Genomic DNA, 21,160 nt, shown 5'->3' on the forward strand with positions numbered 1-21,160 from the left:
CTTATCCACCCTATTTTTTTATTTTATTTTATTTTTTATTTTAATATATAGGTATGAATGTTCTGTCTGCACATATACCTGCACACCAGAAGAGGGCATCACACTCCATTATAGATGGTTGTGAGTCACCAGGTGGTTGCTAGAATTGAACCCAGGACCTCTCTGCAAGAGCAGTCAGTGCTCTTAACCATTGAGTCATCTCTCCAGTTCCCTCCAGAGATGAGGTCTCATCAAAGCTAGAGTTGGTTAATTCTGCTAGACTGGCTTGGGCTGACCAGCATGTCCCAAGATATTCTGCTGTCTCTGCCTCCCCAGTGCTGGGATTATAGGCGTGTTCCACCATGTCTGAGTTTTTTAAATATTGGCACTGGATATCCAATCTTTGTGCATTCACAACGAGCACTTTACCGATTGAGCCATCTCCTCAGGCTTGATGTTTGTGCATCGAGCTTATATCTTACTGAGTTATGTGCTATATTCAGCTGAAACCTTGGTGTTTTTTTAATGACCTTTAATAGGATACTATGGATACTTTTGGATTTTCTCCACTTAATATCCTATCATTTTCCTTCCTCCTTTATCTTCTTGATGCCTTCTGTTTTATATTCTTATCCAGCACCTTGCTAGAACTTTCTGTACAATTTAAATGACAATAGTGAGAGCAGACATTTTATGCCTCATCTTTTGGAGTAAGGTGTGAATCATTTACTTTCTAGTTTGGTATTAATTGTGGGGGGTTAGTAGGTCTCATTAAATGCAGTTTAGGAAGTTTCCTCCCAAATGGTTTGCTTCTGTTTCCTAATCTATTTCAACTATTCATAGGATCCCCCATAGGTCACATAGAAATTTACACACAAATGATCAGGAAATAGAATCCAGTTATATTTAATCAAATATGACACCAGGGTATCTGCTTCCATGTTTTCGACTATTCTATACGTCTTCCTGTGACGTCCTGCTTCAACACTGTAACCTTCCAGGGAAACCCAGAACAAGCCCATCTTCTACTTTTTTACCAGCATGAAATTTGTGCCTGAAAGTTTCATCTCCACCCAACACCTGGCACAGAAGAGACACTGGAGTAGTCTCAAGAGAAGAAGGCTAATTTATAGGAACTGGTCTCTCTGGAGGCGTTTGCAATGAGCAAAATTATGTGGACAGGCAGCCTAGCCCTCCGAGAGGTTGTAGTTCAAGGAGATAGGAGATATTTGCATACAACAGATAATGCGTTGTGGTCTGATGAAATCGTAAATCAGTGGCATGGTAAGCACTTGACAAGGCAGAGCCAATCTAGAGCGAAAGCAAAGACTTCATGGCAGATGGGACAGAGCTCTAAGCACTGGGAAAGAACTAGCTTGTTTTTGTTTTTTAAAATTAGCTTGTTTGAGCTGAATAAACCTTAGACAGAACTTTAAATGGGAAATGGAAATATTTTGGCTTTGTTTTAATTGCTATGTGAGGTCTTGTTATTAAATTCAATCACCATTACACAGGATGTGCCGTGTGTGTGTGTGTGTGTGTGTGTGTGTGTGTGTGAGAGAGAGAGAGAGAGAGAGAGAGAGAGAGAGAGAGAGAGAGAGAGAGAAGGAGGGATGGAGGAAGGGAGGGAGGGAGGGAGATTCTCTATAGAGTTTTAGCCCTGGAAACACAGTATTTGGGAGGTAAAAAAATCCACCTCTCCCAGTAGGTTGAACCATCTTGTGATTCTTCTCATTTCTAATTAGAACTGTCACCCACTACAGTAGCCCCTGGGTGGGTTTCATTAAACCCTGTGATTCCATATGGCACAGTTTGTCTGGTGTGGAGCGCACTTACAGATCCCCCGACTTCCCATCCCCACCACGGCCTCCACTAGGGGATTTGGCTGGCCTCTGAGAGTTCTGGCATTCTTCTGGGAAACATAGCTAGTATGTGCACTGATTGAAGCCAGGCTGTGTCAGAATTCCCAACTCTCCATTGAGCACATTCTTCAATCCTTTCCTCACCTGGAAAATGGAAATCTTCATTTTACCTAGACCCCTTAAGGCTCAATAAGTTAACATGTATAATCCATAGAAAATAATGTCTAAAGGCACTAGGGCAATGGCTCTGTCACTAAAGCCCTTGCTTTGCAACACACCAACCTGAGTTTGGAACCCCAGGACCCACGTAGAAAGCCAGGCATGGTGGTATGTGCTTGTAACTCCAGGAATGCTGAGATCAAGTGCTAGAGCCAGATCCCTAGAGCTCACTGGTTACCCTGAATACCCTTCTTGGAAACATTCAAAGCCAACAAGAGACAGACCCCATCTCAAAAGGTGGAAGGTATCCAAGAAACCGACACCTACATATCCTGGTTATATTCTGACCATCACGGTAACTAATGTAATAGGTATACCCACCCACGTAGGAACATTGCATGGATACACGGAGGCATGATGCTCGCTACATCTATATAATCATTGCATGATAAGTTAGCTATAACTCTAATCTTGTCCCCAAAGCTTAAGAAAAATTTGCCAATCCATCACACCCTCTCTGTCTGGTTCTAACCACTGCATTCTAGGTGGAATGGCCAAATGACTAGGTCAAGGTAAGGCTGCTCTGACTTTTAATATTCCATAGGTCCCCTGTGGCTTCCCTCACTCTCACCGGACGAGGGAAGGTGTTTTGCTACCATTTTAGGCACGAAACTTCGTGTGTGTGGGCACTGGCTGTTACCAACCAGCACGGCCACACTGCACATCCTAGCTGACAAGCAGTCCGGTGCCTCTCGCTGTTTTTGGAACAGAAGCCAGGAGTCTTTCATTTGCTCGCACACGCTTCTACCTGCCTCGCTGCTTCCTGGAACCTATGCTGGCTTCCTTCCACTGGGAGGAAGATATGGCAGCTGTTTGGGATAGAAAACTCTCACGGACAGTCGCGAGTTGAATGTATGCCTCTCGTTTAGATTTCCGTGCCAAGACCACACGCTTAACTGGTCTGTGGCTCCCTTGAATTGAATCAGGGAAGGGTTTTCAGACTTCCCCTTCCCCCCCCCCCCCACCTCCCCGCCCTGGCCTACCCATTCCTCTTTGTGCTTGTTTCGTTTTATTGTTGCTGTTTTTTAAGGGTGTTTGGGGTCTTTTTTTTGTCTTGTTTTTTGTTGGCTTGTTTTGAGAAAGGTCTCATTGTGTAGCCAATGCTGGCCTCAAAGTCACAGCAATCCTCCTGCCTCAGGCATGAGCAACCACACCCAGTTCATTTCTCTGTATAACAGGCACTTTGGAAACAACTCAGCCTAAACAACGTGGTTTGCAGATGGGCAGTACCAGCCTTAGGTGGTGTGCACAGGGTTGGGGTATACCTGCCCCTTCCCTTTCTGGTGAAGCACTAGCTCCTGTCTCCCTGGAACATTGCTGAGCCACATTTTCCCCATCACTCCCATTCTTCTCCCCAGGGCCACTCCCACATTCCCATGCTGTGTGTGTTCTCAACCTCCACTGTCCAGCTGAACCCAGTCCCACAATGATATTCCATTACTTCAAGCCAATTACACCTAATGGCATTTGAGCAAGTCCCCAAGTTGCTGCAACTGGGACCACCTAACAGGATTGAGTAGAGGTCTTGAGGTGGTTCTGACTATAATGTCCGCCTTCAGCAAAGATTTAGTTTCTCTAAGAGCAATACCCCTACTTGCCCCATGCTTTGCAGGAAGCATTTCTTTCACATAGCTTTGAGCAAATTAGGCCCCTGGTCTATTTCTTTCCCCTCCTGCTGTGATCATGACACACCCCTAGGACACCAGTTATGTCACCACCCACTGGGCTACCAGGATGTGGCTGAGTAGGGGGTGGGGTACCTTGCACTTCCTCTTTCCAGGAAACCAACTGACTGTAAAATTGCTCCATCCTTCCCACCAACGTCCTGCTAGTTGATCTGGAGTGCTCACTTTCATGGGTTTTCCTCAGTAATGATTGTTACTTTAGATCAGCGGTTCTCAACTTGTGGACTGAGACCCCTTTGGGGGGGTCAAATGACCCTTTCACAGGGGTCACCAAAGTCCATCAAAAAACACAGATATTTACATTACAATTTGTAACAGTAACAAAATTAAAGTTATGAAGTAGCAATGAAAATAATTTTGTGGCTGGGGTGGGTCACCACAGCATGAGGAACTAACTGTATTAGAGGGTCACAGCATCATAAAGGTTGAGAACCACTGCTTTAGACCTTGGAACAGTGGTACTTAACTACCAGTCACCAGGCATTTGGCAATACCCAGAGACACTTTCTGTTGCCATAACTCAGCAGAGGAGTTGCTACCAACATCTAACGGGCAATGGCTAGGAATACTATTAAACATCCTACTATATTTAACAGGCAGTCCCTCTCAACAACAACAAAAACACTGACTTGGGCCTGGAGAGATGGCACAGTGGTTTAGAGCTCTCTGGCTGCTCTCCCAGGGGATACAAGTTAAGTTCTCAGCATCCCCAACAGCTGGCTCACAACGGTCTAACTCCAATTCTAGAGGATCTGAGACCTCTGGCCTCTGCAGGCACCTTCGCTCAACATGAACATACCACACACACACACACACACACACACACACACACACACACCCCTACACATAATTTAAAATAATAAATCTTTAGAATAATTAATTAATGGTGTAAACAGTACAGAAGATGAGAAACACTGTCTAGGAAGGACAGCCTGCCTCACTGGACTTTTGCATGCCTGGATTTTCTTTAAGGACCCTTTTGTTGGTCATTCACCAGTAAGTCAATGCAAGGCCCCACTTGCCCATTAATTGCTGTTCCTGCCTCTTGCTCCCGCTATCTGTCGCATCACATGCTTGCATCTCACAGGCAGTAATGCTCTGCCTGACCTTTCTTCTTAACTCAGTACTTCACTTTCAAGTTAGTCGATCCTGAAGATTGGCTTCATAGTCTCTATGGCTGTCCCTTCCACTCTCCAGGAAAGTGAAGTCTTTCTCACTACTCGTAACCATCATTGCAATAACTAAGCCAACCAACTCCAATTCCTTGTTGCCACCTGAGAAGCAGTTCTTTAATAAAAATAATAACACAAAGCTGGGCCACTAAGATTATTAATCATAAACCAGGCATGGTGATGTATATCTTTAATCCCAGTACTCAGGAGGCAGAGGCAGGTGGATCTCTGTGGGTTCCAGACCAGCCTGGTCTACAGAGTGAGTCCCAAGACAGTCAAGGCTACACAGAGAACTCCTGCCCCCCCCAAAAGGAAAAAGAAAACCAAAATTATTAATCTTGAACAAAAAGCAGTAGGTAGGAGTAGGGTAAAGAACTATGTGCTGAAAACTAAGAAAACATAAAGTCTAATGGCAGTGGTGGCACATGCCTGAGGTCCCAGCACTTGGGAAGCAGAAGCAGAGGCAGGCAGAGAACTGAATTAGAGGCCAGCCTGATCTACAGAGTGAGTTCCAGGACAGCCAGGGATGCACAGAGAAACCCTGTCTTGAAAAAACAAATAAAAATAAAAGAAAGAAAGAATGAAAGGAAAAGAAAGGAAGAAACAAAAAGCAAAGAGTCTGGAATCAAGAGATATGTAAACCCTTTGTATGTCAGTCATAGGGTGAAGTTTCTCCCCCAAATATCTATGATTTCAAGATCATCCCAATAAACGTTCCAGAATAAAAATTTGAACTTGACAAAGTGATTTAAAGTTATGTATATATATATATAATGAAATATATATTTCATTTTATATATATATATATATATGAATGATGGTAGGTATGGTGGTGCATAACTTTATTCCACTCAGAGGCTGAGGCAAGAGGAAGCCAAATTCTGGGCCAGCCTGTGCTTTAGAACAAGACCCTGTTTTAATAAATTATTAGAAATGCTGAGTAAGTAACATTAGAACAACTAACTATGAATTTGCACAAAATCTGAGGATTTAATTAATCACAGATTTTTAAAAAAACTTAGATGAACTATAAATACAAGAGTCCTTGCAAATCAATCAGTTGACATTTCTCAATAAGAAAACAGGTAACGTGTAGCTGGATATACAGTTCAGGGGTACAGTGCTTGCGTAGCATATGTGAGATCCCAGCTTCCATCCACAATAAAAACATAAGTGGGGGCTGGAGTTGTGACTCAGTTGATAGGGTGCTTAAGCCCTGAGTTTTATTCCCAGTACCACATAAAGCCAGTTCTTGCGGTACACACCTGTAATCTCGGCACTTGGCAGTTAGAGGCAGTAGGATTCAAACTGCAAAGTCATCCTGAGCTCCACTGTGAGTTTGCAGACACATAAGTCACAGTCTCAATAAAAGGAAAAGATGAGTAGGCAATCTGCAGGAGGACAGGACGCCTGGCCACTGAACTGATGAACAGATGTTTAACTTTATTATTAAAGAAATACGGGGCTGGAGAGAGCTCAACCATTAAAGGCTAAGCCTCATAGGCAAACTACAAGAAATGAAGAAATGTAATTAAAACATAAGTGTTGAGAGAATGAGACGTATTTATTACACTCTAAGAAAAAACCAAAATGCGAATAAACGTTGAGTCACTGAATCTTTTAAAAGATGGGTACAACCTGCATCACCTCCCTTGTTTTCTTGCTTTGTCTTCCTCTTAGACTTCTTGCCATCTTGATAACGATTAAGTAGGTCAGAGACTCACTAGGCATGCCAAGAATGGTTTTCACTCCCATTACAAATCTGTTCAAATGCTGTTGTTTCGTAGGTTGTTTTTTGTTGGTTTGACTTTGACTGGTCGATTAGTTGGTTGCTTTCCTGTTCTGATTTGAGAGACTAATGCCAAGATTGAACTTGTCCAGGTGAGGACTCAGCCCTGAGTCACAAAGGGTCCGCATTTCTATTGGCCCCCAACAGATTAATATCTGAACAGAACACAAGCACAGCACTCGGAAGGGAGGACTCAGGCTGAGGCAGCAATACACACACGTGAGTGCTGCAGATGGGAAAGGAGGAGGGAAGAAGAAAAGGGCGTGGAAGGGAATGATGTCATCAGAAATACACATAGTACTTGACCCTATCTTAAGTGCCATAAAGTATCTGATTCAGTGTTCAATATCACTTTGTGAGGTAACTTATTAATCATTCCTTTGTTATTAATGGAGAACCTAAGAGGCCGTGGAACTCGCTAACTTGTTTGAGATTAATTACTAAGTAGTAAAGCTGGGGTCTGAGTCTCGGCAAGGTGATAGGACAATTTCACTCAGGTTCCTTCTGAGGCGAATCAAAGAGAAAAGAGAGCTATGAAAGAACAAGCAGAAGGAAGGTGGGGGAAAGTCTCAAGTTCTCAGTCACTGGAGAGCCGTTGTCAGAGGGTGCTTCTTCTCCTTAGTAGTACTAACCCAAGCCCTTGCAATGCTCCATCTTGGGCTTCAATCTAGGGAAATAGATGTTACGTACAGAAATAAACCCTGTTTCCACACCAGGAAAAACTGTTGTTTTCAGAAGGCATTCCATTGAGTTTAGTAACACGAAAGTGCTGGCTTTGGGTCCTTTTTCCTCCTGTTTGCCTAAGCAGAACTTAGACAATGACCGTTGAAAAGATCCCCTGTGCCCTACTCCCCAGCATTTAGCTGACATTTAACAGGGAAGGATAAAATTGCAGCTTTGTCATTTGGTTGACTCTTTGAGACAGAATCCTTCTTTGTAGTCCAGGATGGCCTAGAACTCTCAATGTAATCAAAACTTGTCTATACCTTCTGAGTGCTGGGATTACACACGACAGCACCATGGCTAAACTGCAGATTTTGAGCTGTAAGAAACCATTGCATCTTAGTAAACTGAAGACGTGCTCAGTTTCGTTAATCCATTCTGTTTGTTTATCCCCATGGTGCTGACAAGTGAACCCAGGCCTATACACGCTAAGTAAGTGCCCTTCCCCTGAAGCTACACTTCCAGAACCTTACACACAAATGTTCAGCACTGTTATTGCCTATAATGCCTGTCGTATTCTTCTTTCTCTTACTGTGACCCAGCACTCAGCAAAGCACTTTAGGAGAGGAAGGGGGCTATTTGACTACACTTACAGGTCACAGTCCATCACTGAGACACGTCAGAGCAGAACCTTGAAGCAGAAACCATGCGAAAATTATGCTTGCTGGGTCACACACAGACTAAAGCTTAGCTAGGTTTTTATACAGCCCAGGACCACCTGCCCAGGAAAGGTGGGGCCCACAATGGTCTGGGCTTTTTATATCAATTAACAATGAAGTAAATCCCCCACAGACATGCCCACAGGTCAATCTTATTTATATAGGTTTTTTTTTTTTTGTTTTCGGTTTTTGTTTTATTTTTGTTGCTTTTTTGAGACAGGGTCTCCCCGTGTGGCCCTGGCTATCCTGGAATTCCTTTGTAGGCCAAGCTGGCCTCGAACTCACAGAGATCTGCCTGCCTCTACCTCCCTAGTTCTGGGATTAAAGCATGTGCCACCACTGCCCGGTTTATACAGTTTTTCCATTGAGATATTTGTTTCTCTTTTCAAATGATTCTGTGATGTGTCAGCTGCTATTTAAAGCTAACTAGGACATTGGTTGATTTAATTCTTCTGAACGTATATGTATTTTTTAAATTTCTAACTAAAAAAAGTTACACATACTCTGTGGTACAGTGCGATGTATATGTGTGTGTGTGTGTGTGTGTGTTATTGTAGCTGAATAAAAAATTATCTTACCTATTATTCCACATACTCATCATTTCTTTGTGATAAGATTGTCTAATAGTCACTCTTTCAGTAATTTTGAAATACATAATGCATTAATCTATGATCACTGTCAAGAAAATTGGCAGGCTCCATTCTTCCCGTCTAGCCACAACTTTGTTCCACTTGACTAACACTTCCCCTCCCCCAACAGAATTTACATAATTAATACAAACCAATTTAGATTTATTCCAGACCCTATTAGACCTCTCTTTTTTTTTCCCCCAGCCCCTTAAATAAATCCTTAAGAGCCCTCTTAAGAATTTAAGAAGGCTTCATTTAAGAATGAAGAGTCTTCATTCGCTTTGGATCTCAAACTTAGGATGTATATTAGTTCTTTTACTCGTTGCTAGGACCAAATATGTGAGAAGAAGCAAGTTAAGAGAGCTTGGGTTTAATTTTGCCCAACAGTTGGAGACCATAACTCTCTGCTATGGCAACAGGAGGGTGAGGCAGCTGGTCACATTGTATCCTCAGAAGCAGAAAGAAGCAAATGCCAGTGATCAGCTCACTTTTTCCTTTTTCCCTTTTTATTCTGTCTATGACTGCAGCCAATGTAAAGGTGCCACCCCCATTTGGGATGAGTATTCCATCCTCAGTTAAACTTCTCTGGAAACTCCCACAGAGACACTCCCAGAGCTGCCTCCTAGGTGACTCCGAATCCAGTTAAGTCGACCACCAAGGTTAATCATCATGGAATTCTGTAGACATCAAACCTTTATTTCTAAGTCAAACATCAAAACTTAAGATGTAAGTGGACCCTTCACGCAATGAGTGGGAAGATACTCTGGATGTTTATATTCTTTATCTGGAGAAGGAGAAGTTTGTCCATACCCACTCTTTCCTTCTCCAGCTAGGTCCAATCTCATGAGCCCCAAAGCCACATACCCAACAGTTTTCTGAGCTGTTCTCCTCAGGTGGCCCAGAGACACTTGCCAATGACATGCCCTCACAAGCTTCCTCCTCTTTCCTCTTTAAAATGATATTTTTATTTATTCTTTGAAATTTTCATGTATATTGTATTTTGCTTGTATACATCATTACCTCCCTCCAACTCTCCTCAATGTCTCCCTTCTCATCTTCTACCCAACTTCAAATTCTCCCTTGCTTGTTGTTATTATTTCTCCCAAGTCAAATTAGCACTGCCCATATGTGCACGGATGCAGAGCTATCCATTGAGGTGTGAAGAACTTACTAGCAGACATGTCCCCAAAGGAGAATGACTCAACAGCATCTCTGCCAAGGGTGAGACATTGTTCCCATGACTACTGTTGGAATATCCACTGGCTTTCTACTATGCAAGTCACCATATTTGCTCTGAGTTGAGGTGTGCAACAGTAATGTCCAGTCTAGAAATCAACATCTCACAGCTCTCCACTCATCTGCCAGTTCGTACATTCTTTCTGCCCACTCTTCCAAGATATTCCTTGAGCCTTGGATTGGGGTAGGGTAGTACAGATAGTTAATCCACCAAAGTTCTTCTCACTTTGACCAGTTATCAGTCTCTGCATTGTCACCTATTCCAAATAGAGGATTCTCTCACAAAAACTAGGAGCAACATAAATCTATAGCTACAAAAATAAATATTTAGAAAGCAGTTTGACAGAATGACCCTTTAGCAAAACAACTGTTGTGGAATATTAGTTTAAGATGTATTATATTTGTTTATACTGTGAAATATTTGTTTAACAATGCAAAGGTGTGTTACATTCTTTTATGTTGTATTTGTTTAACTCTGTGAAGCTTTGTTATTTTGCCTGCCTAAAACACATGATTGGTCTAATAAAGAGCTGAATGGGCCAATAGCAGGGCAGGAGAAAGGATAGGTGGGGCAGGCAGGAAGAAAATATAAATAAGAGGCAAAATCTAGGCTAAAGAGAAGGGGGCGAGAAAAGAAGGAGAGAAAGATGCCAGGGCCAGCCACATATCCCCACAACCAACCCTAGAGTAAAAAGGAAGAAATATATGTGGAATAAAAGAAGGTAAAAAGCCCAAAGGCAAGATGTAGTTAAAGAGAAATAGAATAATTTAAGTTAGAAAAGCTAACTAGAAACAAGCCAAGCTTCCCAACCCTTGAGAGGCAGAGGGAGGTGGAGCTCTGTGAGTTCAAGGCCAGTCTGGTCTACAAAGTGAGTTCCAGGACAGTTAAAGCTACACAGAGAAACCCTATCTTGAAAAGGAAAGAAAGAAAGAAAGAAAGAAAGAAAGAAAGAAAGAAAGAAAGAAAGAAAGAAAGAAAGAAAGAAAGGTAGAAATGAAGGTAGGAAGGAAGAAAAGAAAAGAAAAGAAAAGAAAAGAAAAGAAAAGAAAAGAAAAGAAAGAAGCTAAGGCTGGACATTCATAAGCAAGAATAAGCCTTTGTGTAGTATTTATTTGGGAGCTGGGTGGTGGGCCTCCAAAGAGGAAAGAGAAAACCAACTATGAATAACAACAGTAGGTTGTTATTCCTCCTAGGGGCTATGATCTCCCAAGCCATGAACTTTTGACCAGGTTTACAATGCCATGCACGAAATTCCCTCCTATGGAGCAGGTCTCATAGTCAATCAGAAAGCAGTTGGTTCTCCCAATAAGTGTTATGCCAGTATTGCACGAGTGGGTACATCTTACCAGGAAGGGAATTCAGGACAGTAACATTCAAAGTACAGTACTGGTTGAGAACATTGCTGTCTATTCTCCCCCAGCAACCTGAAGAACATCTTCCAGCACCATGTAAGCTAGCTAGTATGGGATTTCCTAGTCAAATGATTTTTTTCTGTCCTGTATCTGAAATGACTGGGATAAAATTTTTATTCCAGAATAGTAACTGTTTGAGTAATGTTAATAAGTAATAATAATAGTAATGACTTTCTTAGCATGCCTAGTAAGACTCTGATCTACTCTATCAAGATGGCAAGAAGTCTAGGGGGGGGCTTGCTGTTGGGAGAAGTATTTACCTGTGGTAAGAAGCAAAGAAAAGAAAAACAGGAAACCAGGGGAAGGTGGTACAAGTTGTACCCATCTTTTATTAGACTAGGTAGCTCAGTGTTTATCTGCCTTTTGCAATAAATACTTATTTATTAAGTAATAGCAATCATTAATAATAATTAATTGTTAAGAATAGTTATTTATAATTTATTCATTAGATATTGGGGGAGGGTACAACCAGGAGCAATGGCAATACCTTTTATTGTTTTGGGTGACTCTGCAGCCTCTCTGATGAATAACTTGTAGGAATGCATCCCAGGCCTGGTGCCGAGTTTTTCATTTAATGACCAATGATTTCTGGGAGCCTTGTTGAGTGCCAAATGCAGGGTATTTCCGTAGACCATATATAGAGACACATATAAATATAGATATAGATAAAGATATAGATAGAATACATAGATACAGATTTTAGCATATAAGCGAGTATATTTCTATGAAGCTTATCATACATCCTTAGTTTTGGTTGCCCCACCCATCCACTGTTCTAGTCTCCCTCTCTATCCCCATCCTCACTTATGCCTCAAAGTCTCTTCTTTTTCCCATGCTCTTCCTCCTGTGCTCTCCAGCTCAGTGGCCACAATGCTTCCCATGCAGCTCTGTAGGCCATAAGCCAACAAGTGCTCTAGAATAGCAGTCCATGTCCTTTCTTCCTAAAGGGTCTGCTAAGGTTTGAACTTAGTTTGTGTTCCAGCATAAATGTATGTGTTGGGAACAAAGTGATGAAGTTGGGAGGCAGTGTGGGCCTTCAAGAGATAGAGTCCAGAGGGAGGTCATTAGGTCATTGGGGCATGAAGTAGTTCTCTGATGATCACTTGGTAGTTTTCAGGAGAGGTGCATCATAAAAGAACAAGTCTAGTCCTCCTGTCTCCGCAGCTTCCTGACTAAAGGGAAATCTGGCTCTTGCTCAAATGGGCTTCTTCCATTGCTAGCTGTACCATGAGGTGATCAGCCAAGGGTTAGCCCTACATTACAGAGCCTGCTAGGTACTGTTTAGACTTTGGACCTGAAGAATTATGCACCAAGTAAACCTCTTCTTCACAAGCAGATGATGTCAGGTATTGCATTTATAGTAACAAAACCCAATACAAGGTCAAATATAAAAGTATAGTGGTTCTCTCAGTCTCCACACAAAATGGGTTCCAGAACTTCCTACAGACATCTGGGGAAGCTCAATGTCCTTATATAAAATTTTGTACTTTTTTCATATGAACTACATATGTTTTCTTCAATCAATTATTTATTTACTTGTATTAGTGTTTTGTCTGCATATATGTCTGTGTACTGTGTGCATGCCTGATGCCCACAGACATTATAAGAGGGTGCCAGACCACCTAAAGCTGGAGTTACATACAGTTGTTAGCTACCATGTGAGCACTAGAAACCACACTCCAGGTCTTCTACAAGAATAAGTGCTCTTAACCACCGAGCAATGTCTTCATTCCCCACATATATTTCAGATCATCTCTAAATTACCTACAATAAAAAGCTTTATAAATGGTTGCTTTACGTAATTCTTTAGGGAATAATGAGAAAAATCTGTCACAAATATTCAGTTCTTCTATGGCAGGATGAGAGTTGCCACCAACGATATCTAACAAATGGCTGGTGGTGAACACCTTTAATCCCTACACTCAGGAGGCAGAGGCAGGAGGATCTCTGTGAGTTCAAGGCCAACTGATCTACAGAGTGAGTTCCAGGACAGCCAAGGCTTCACAGAGGGACCCTGTATCAAAAACAAACAACAACAAACAAACAATATGTAACAAATGAATGGGTTGTGTTCCAATAAAAGGCAATGTGAGGTGGGTGTCATGGAGGAGTCCGGTAATCCCAGTATTTGGGATACAGAAACAAGATGATCAAGAGTTGAGGGTCATGCTTGGCTATGTATTGTATTTGTGGCCAACCTGGGCTACATAAGGCTCTCTCTCAAATAAACAGAGATGGCCCAGATTTGGCACATGAACCACTGCCTTTGAATTCTCATTCACCTTCCTTCCTTATATCTTGTCATGCAAACCCTAGGTACACATTTCCTACATAGTTGTTATATCTGCCCCCCATTAATACCATTTTAGTACATGTCTTTGTTTTTCTTTCCGACATGGACAAGCTAGCAAAGATACAGACTGCAAGGAAAGATCCAGACACATCATGCCCTTCCCAGCTTTTCATGTTGCTTCTGTTTCTTGGATTTGTGAGGTTCTATCTGGCTATGTCGCTCCAGGCTGTGGTTTAGGGCAGTAAGCAGTGCTGTATCATCCTCGGTGACGTGACACAATATTTCCCAAGAGCAATCAAAAGAAGGAAGAGTTTACATTGCTTCCCAGTGTGAAGGTGCTGAGGAAATACCAAAGGAGTCCCGTGACAACTTTGTACCCATTGTCAGGAAGCAGGCAGCCTCTGAGCCGCCTTCTTCTTCCTTTTCCTTCTTGTGTTTTATTTTTTGAGACAAGGCTTTACTAAGTTTCCCACGGTGGTCTTAAAGTCACTCTCTAACCCACTATAGCCTGCAAATTTTGACCCTCCTCTAGCTAGGATGTAGCCTGCCAAGAAACTAGGATTACAGGCCTGTGCAGCCAAGCCCAGCTCAAACTTCAGTTTCTGTCTCCCAGGCAGGTTGTTTGCCAAGAGTTCCCAGGAGAAGTGGCACCAACACTCAGACATGTCCATAGACCAGAAATGTAGATGTCTCCTGTGTGACCTCCCCCTTCATTTCTGATCTTCTGATCCTTTAGTAAATGTTTTGGTCTCCACGTTTAAATTCTCCACTCCTAACCTGCCCGTTTTCACGCTACTATCCTAGCTGAAACAGCTCTCATCTCATGCCTGTCAAAGCACAATGGCCTTAAGCGTCCACCCTTTACCACCCTGAGTCAACTCGGTAGTTAAATAATCTGTTTATTTTATTTTAAACCCTTGAAGATGTGTATATACGTGTGTATAAATTATTCATATGTGAGAGTGTGTTTGTACACGCATGTGGAGCCCACAGGTAAGCCGCAGGTACTGTTTCCAGGAGCTGTCAACTGTATTTTTTCACCTTATTTGATTTTAGGTGAATGAGTGTTTTGCCTGAATGCCCAGGGAAACCAAAGAAGGTGTGGAGCCCCTAGTACTCTAGTGACATGCAGTTGTGATCCACTACACCATCTCTTGTGTAGCCCTGGCTGTCCTGGAACTCCCTCTGTAGATCAGGCTGGCTTCAAACTCACAGAGATCCATCTGCCTCCCAAATGCTGGGAATAAGGTTTGTACTACCATCGCCCAGTGGATTGAAATTTTTAAATTTAGTTTTGAGAGAGGATCTCATGCCCAGGCTGTTTTCAAACTTGTTAGACAGCCGAGGAGGCTAGTCTTGAACTCCTTATCCTGCCTCCACCTCCTGCATGCTAGGATTATAATAATGGACCGACCCAGCCAGCTCATATAGCATTTTGACCAAGACTACTCATCTTTTTAATCCACTTCAGTTTTCTCCACAGCATTGGATTTTTTTGGTGTCTGATCTGTCTCCCTCAAATAAATATAAAATATGAGGGCAAGACCTTTATCTTGTTAGCTGCTGGATCTTCTCCTAAAGAAATTTCTAGCACATAGTAGATACTCAATAAATATTTGCAAAATAAATAGATGCATAAAAGGTGCAGGTGAGACTACAGGAATTAAGATCAGAAATAAAGAGGAAACTTTTCAAACCTCGGAGTAATAAGTAAGCAATTTGTGGTTCAGTGGTGGGAGATTCAAATTCAGTGCAAAACTTGGTTATCTTTTAATGGCTGTTCCCGTCTGCCAAAGTAATGGATTACCTCATTGTTGACTTACACAAGACTGCTCAGAGTAACAACTACCATGACAAATTTCTAACCAAAGGGCTATAAAAGCAAATGCATGTGAAAGCTACTTGGGCTCTTTCTTAAGAGCCAGCTGCCAGGCAGACATGGTGGTTTATTCTTGCAATCTCGATACTCAGGAGTTCAAAGCGAGAGCATGACCATGAGTTGGAGACCAGATAGCTGGACCTTGAAGATAAAACCTAGAGCTACAGCAGCTGTCTTAGATCATGATGTTACCTGACAAATAGAAGCGACAAGCAGTGGACGAATGAAATGGAAGAAGCATAGAGGCTTCTGATCTGAAGAAGTTGAGATCACTGGGATCTCAGCCCCAGGCTGGTTTAGTCTGGTTATGGAAAGATGGGTTTTCTTCTTGTTGATACCACTATTATTTTGAAACATTGTTGCTCTTGGATGAATCTAATACTAACCAATACAATACACATATGGAGAGAGGCGCTATGAGTTTGAAACCAAGAATACTATAGAATGGGCTGCATTTAAAAAATATGCATTTTATTATTTATTTATTTATTTGGTGGTGGTGGTGTGTGTGTGTGTGTTTGTGTGTACTAATGTGTGTGCTTACATGTGTGAATGCACTCAGGAATGTGTACATGTGGAGGTCAGAGGACAACTTGTAGGAGTTATTTTTTTTTTCCTTTCAACATGTGAATCCTAAGGACCAAACTAAGATCACCAAGCTTGGTAGCAAGCCCTCAACCCACTGAGGAAAATGTCCCTGCTCCCTTCCTTCATATGTGAAGTGTGTATATATGTATTATATATGTATGTATGTATATATGTATATAAATATATATGGAAGTGGAATAATAAGCCCTTTATGTTGTACAATTAATTTTTTAAAAGAAAATCCCATTTAGCCTGGTATGGTGATGCATCCCAGTAACCCTAGCATTTTGGAGGTAGAGGCAGGATGAGAAGTTTAAGATCATATTCAACTAGAATATAATGAGTATGATGTCAACCTGGGCTATATAAGTAAGACCCTGTCTCAAAAAATAAAGAAGAGGGGGAGGAAGGGAGAAGAAGGAAGAGGAAGAGAAGAAAAGCAAAGAAAATGTACATATTTTTCTTTTCTATTTTTTGGTACAGGGTTTCTCTATGTAGTCTTGGCTGTCCTGTAACTCTATGTTAACCAGACTGGCCTCACAATCAGAGATCTTCCTGTCTCTACCTCCCAAGTGCTGTGACTAAAGGGGAGCATTGCCATGCCGATCTGAAAAATGTCATTATCAAATGCTTAAAAATATTCCTTGAAGCAATAATACTGAGAAGCTCCTGAATGACACCCTAAAATAGGTACTACAGTCAAAAGACTAAGAGTCTCCTGAATGACACCCTAACACAGGTACTACAGTCAAACCTATGCTGTTGCCTTTAAAATGTATGTTTAAGGTTTTACAATGGACTGGAAATCAATATTTGACAAAGAGATTGCCCACCATTTTCTGCAAAGAACAGTAGCTAGCTAATACTTTTATTGGTTGTTTGCTAGGTGCCAGGTCCTGTTCTGAAAACTTCCCATGTTTGAACACATTTGATCCAATAACATCTCAAGTAAGGGCCATACTCACCATAACCATCCCCATTTTCTTCTTCTTCTTCTTCTTCTTCTTCTTCTTCTTCTTCTTCTTCTTCTTCTTCTTCTTCTTCTTCTTCTTCTTCTTCTTCTTCTTCTTCTTCTTCTTCTTCTTCCTTCTCCTCCTTCCTTCTCCTTCCTGTCTCCTCCTCCTCCTCCCCTCCTCTTCCTTCTCCTCCTCCTCCTCCCTCTCCCCCTCCTCCTCTTCCTCCTCCTCCATCACCTCTTATTTGTCTTCTTAAATTTTTTGTTTGATTTTTGAGACAGGGTTTCTCTGTGTAGCCCTGGCTGTCTTGGAACTCACTCTGTAGACCAGACTGGTTTTGAACTCAGAGATCTGCGTGTCTCTGCTCCCGGGTACTGTGATTAAAGGCATGCGCACCGCCACTGGGCTACCATTCCCATTTTCTGAAGGAGGAAGCAGAAGCACTGAGAATTCAAGGAACTTGAATGCGGCCAAACTAACAGCAAGTGTTGGAGCAAGGATTCCCACCAGACATTCTGGCTACAGAGCCCTTGCTCTAACTATGGTGAAACCTTATTTCAGTATCAGTAATTTTACAGCAATGGTACTTTGAGTTGCTGCTGTGAATAAGTGGGATTGTTTGCATGAGTAAATAACCTAAAGCAGATAGACACTATTTTTAGTATGTCATTAATATAACTTTAGTAGAGCTGTCTGCCCATAGCTTTTCAGGACTATTAATCCCCCACACTGAGGCTTGAAAAGGTTACTTTCTGAGACCAATCAGGAAAGACAGCCCTCAAAGGAGTCTTGTCTACTGTTTTCATTTTCATTAATCTTTTCATCATTAGTAGCCTTGGTCAGTAGGATAGGGATAAAGGTTGAAGCTGGATTTCACGTAGCCCAGACTGCCTTCAAGTTAACTATGCAGCAGAGACTGGCTTTGAACTCCTGCCCTGCCTGTCTCCATCTCCCGAGTTCTGGCATTATAGGCACTGTGCCATCATGCCAGTGATAGCAGATTTATTTTAGTATGATTTACTCATTCATAGTGAGTTCAGATCTGGAGATAGAGCTTAGTGGTAGAGCAATTGCTTAGCATGCCTGATGCACTGGATTCTAACTTCAGAACTAACCCTATGAAATATGACTACAGTAAATTCAAGGGGTTTCAGTATGCTCTTGTGTTCACAGGTAGTCACTTCCCACCATTCTCACTTAGCTTTAAGTCACTATTAAATTATTTTATGTTTTTGAATAGCTTCTTTTACTTAACATGATGTTTTCATGGTAGGACAGTAAAAACGAATGATTATTTAACCCTTTTTTATGGCACTGGGGGATGAAACCTGAGACCTTGGGCATGTTGGGTAAGTAAGCGTTCAACTTGTAAGTTACAACCAAAGTCATCAGTAGCACATCTCTCTCTCTCTCTCTCTCTCTCTCTCTCTCTCTCTCTCTCTCTCTCTCTCTCTCTCTCTTTGGTTTTACGAGTCAGGGTTTCTCTGCAGCTTTGGAGTCTGTCCTGGAACTAGCTCTTTTAGATCAGACTGCCCTCATACTCACAGAGATCTGCCTGCCTCTGCCTTCCTCTGCCTCTTGAGTGCTGGGATTAAAGATGTGTGTCACCACACCTTGAATTCACAGAGATCTGTCTGCCTCTGCCTTCCAGGTGTTGGGATTCAAGGTGTGTGTCACCACCACCAGGCTCATCATTAATATTTTAATGCAACTGATTTACTGATGTATCACAAGAATTCAGACATTTTGGGCTGTAAATATGGCTCAGCAGTTAAAAGCACTGGCTGTTATTCCAGAGAACCCAGGTTCAGTTCCCAGCACCCACACAACAACCATGTAAAACTCTACTGTCAGGGAATCTGAAGCACTCTTCTTCCTTGCATGAGCATGAGACAAACAAGTGGTACTCAGACATATATGTAGGCAAACACCCATATACTTAAACATTCTTAAAAGAAATTTTAACGTATTTATCATATTTTCTTATTTTTTTAAAGTTTTTTGCCTCTTTGAGACAGAGTCTCACTAGGTAGCCCTGGCTGGCCTGGAACTCTCTAAGTAGACTAGGCCAGCCTCAAAACCACAGATTCCCCTGTCTCTGCCTCCACCATAGTATCAGGATTATAAACATGTGCCACCAAGCCCAGAATTCTTTTTTTTTTCATGAATTAGGAACAGAATGTAAGCATTTTATTGACAGGACTATCACTCCAGTCCCTAAATACATTTTGTTGTTCTTTATCTTTGAGACAGTGTCTCATGTAGCCCATGCTGGCCTCCAACTATATACAGTTGAGGACCGTGCTGAACCTATGCTCTTCCTGCCTCCACTTCCCAAGTGCTGAGATTAGAGTGTACTGTGCCCGGCTTATGCAGTGCTGAAGGAATCAACCTAGGGCCTTGTACATGCTAGGCAAGGCATAGCCCGAGCTCTTTCTACCAACTGAGTTACATCTCCAACTTCTGTATTTTATGGTAATAAAACCAAATAAGACAAAACTGACCAGTTTTAACACTTTTTATTGTATTGAGCAAATGTCCTACTATGTATCACAATGACTTCATAATCCCTCCGTGTTATAGTATGGGTCACGATGCTGTCCCACTATTTGTATAAGCCATGGGTTTTTTCTTTTCTCTAAATTTTATTGGTTTTTATTTTTTAATTTTATTGAGCTCTACTGCTGTATGGAGAGTGGGGGTCCCTTTGTTTTGGTCGCCTGGCTAGCTTACCCAAAATAATCACACAGAAACTGTATTAATTAAAACACTAATTGGCCATTAGTTATAGCCTCCTATTGGCTAACGCTCACATTTTGATTTAACCCATTTCTTTTAATCTGTGTTCACCACAAGGTCATGCCTTACCAGGAAAGATTCAGCATGTCTGATTCTGGCAGCTCCATGGCGGTTCTTTCTCTGACTCTGCTTTCTTTCTCCCAGAATTCAGTTCTGTCTTCTCCGCCTACCTAAGTTCTGCCCTATCAGGCCAAGCAGTTTATTTATTGATTAACCAATGAAAGAAACATAGAAACAAAAGGACCTCCTACACCATTCTACATTTTTCTCTGCTCCCCTCCCTGCCTCTCTCCTTCCCTTCAATCCTTTCCAAGATCCCCATGCTCCCAGTTTACTCAGGAAATTTTGTCCTTTTCTACTTCCCATGTAGATTAGATCTATGTATCTCTTTCTCTTAGGGTCCTCATTGTTGTCTAAGTTCTCTGGGATTGTGAATTGTAAGCTGGTTTTCTTTGCTTTATGTCTAAAAGTCACTTATGAATGAGTATATATGATATTTGTCTTTCTAGGTCTGGGTTACCTCACTCAAAATGATGTTTTCTAGCTCTATCCATTTGCCTGCAAAGTTCAAGATGTCGGGGTTTTTTTTCTGCTCTGTATGAGTCCATTGTGTAAATGTACCACATTTTCCTTATCTATTCTTTGGTCAAGGGGCATTTAGATTGTTTTCAGGTTCTGGCTATGAAAAACAATGCTGCTATGAACATAGTTGAACACATGTCCTTATAGCACGATTGAGCTTCCTTTGGATATATACCCAAAAAGTGGTATTGCTGGGTCTTTAGGAAGGTTGTTTCCTAATTTTCTGAGAAATCACCATACTGATATGCAAAGGGGCTTTACCAGCTTGCACTCCCACTAGCATTGGAGGAGTGTTCCCTTTACCCCACATTCTTTCCAACATAAGTTGTCATCAGTGTTTTTGATCTTGGCCATTCTTACAGGTGTAAGATGGAATCTCAGAGTTGTTTTGATTTGATTTCTCTAATGAGTAAGGATGTTGAGCATTTCCTTAAGTGTTTTTCAGCCATTTTAGATTCCTCTTTTGAGAGTTCTCTGTTTAGGACCATACTCCATTTTTTATTGGATTTTTTGTTTTTTTGATGACTAATTGCTTGAATTCTTTGTGTATTTTGGAGATCAGGCCTCTGTCTGATGTGGGGTTGATGAAGATCTTTTTCCATTCTGTAGGCTGTCGTTTTGTCTTGTGTCCTTTGCTTTACAGAAGCTCTTCAGTTTCATGAGGTTCCATTTATTAATTGTTTCTCTCAGTGTTTGT

This window comes from Myodes glareolus, chromosome X, assembly GCF_982192425.1.
Source record: "Myodes glareolus chromosome X, mMyoGla1.1, whole genome shotgun sequence".
Classification (NCBI taxonomy): Eukaryota; Metazoa; Chordata; class Mammalia; order Rodentia; family Cricetidae; genus Myodes; species Myodes glareolus.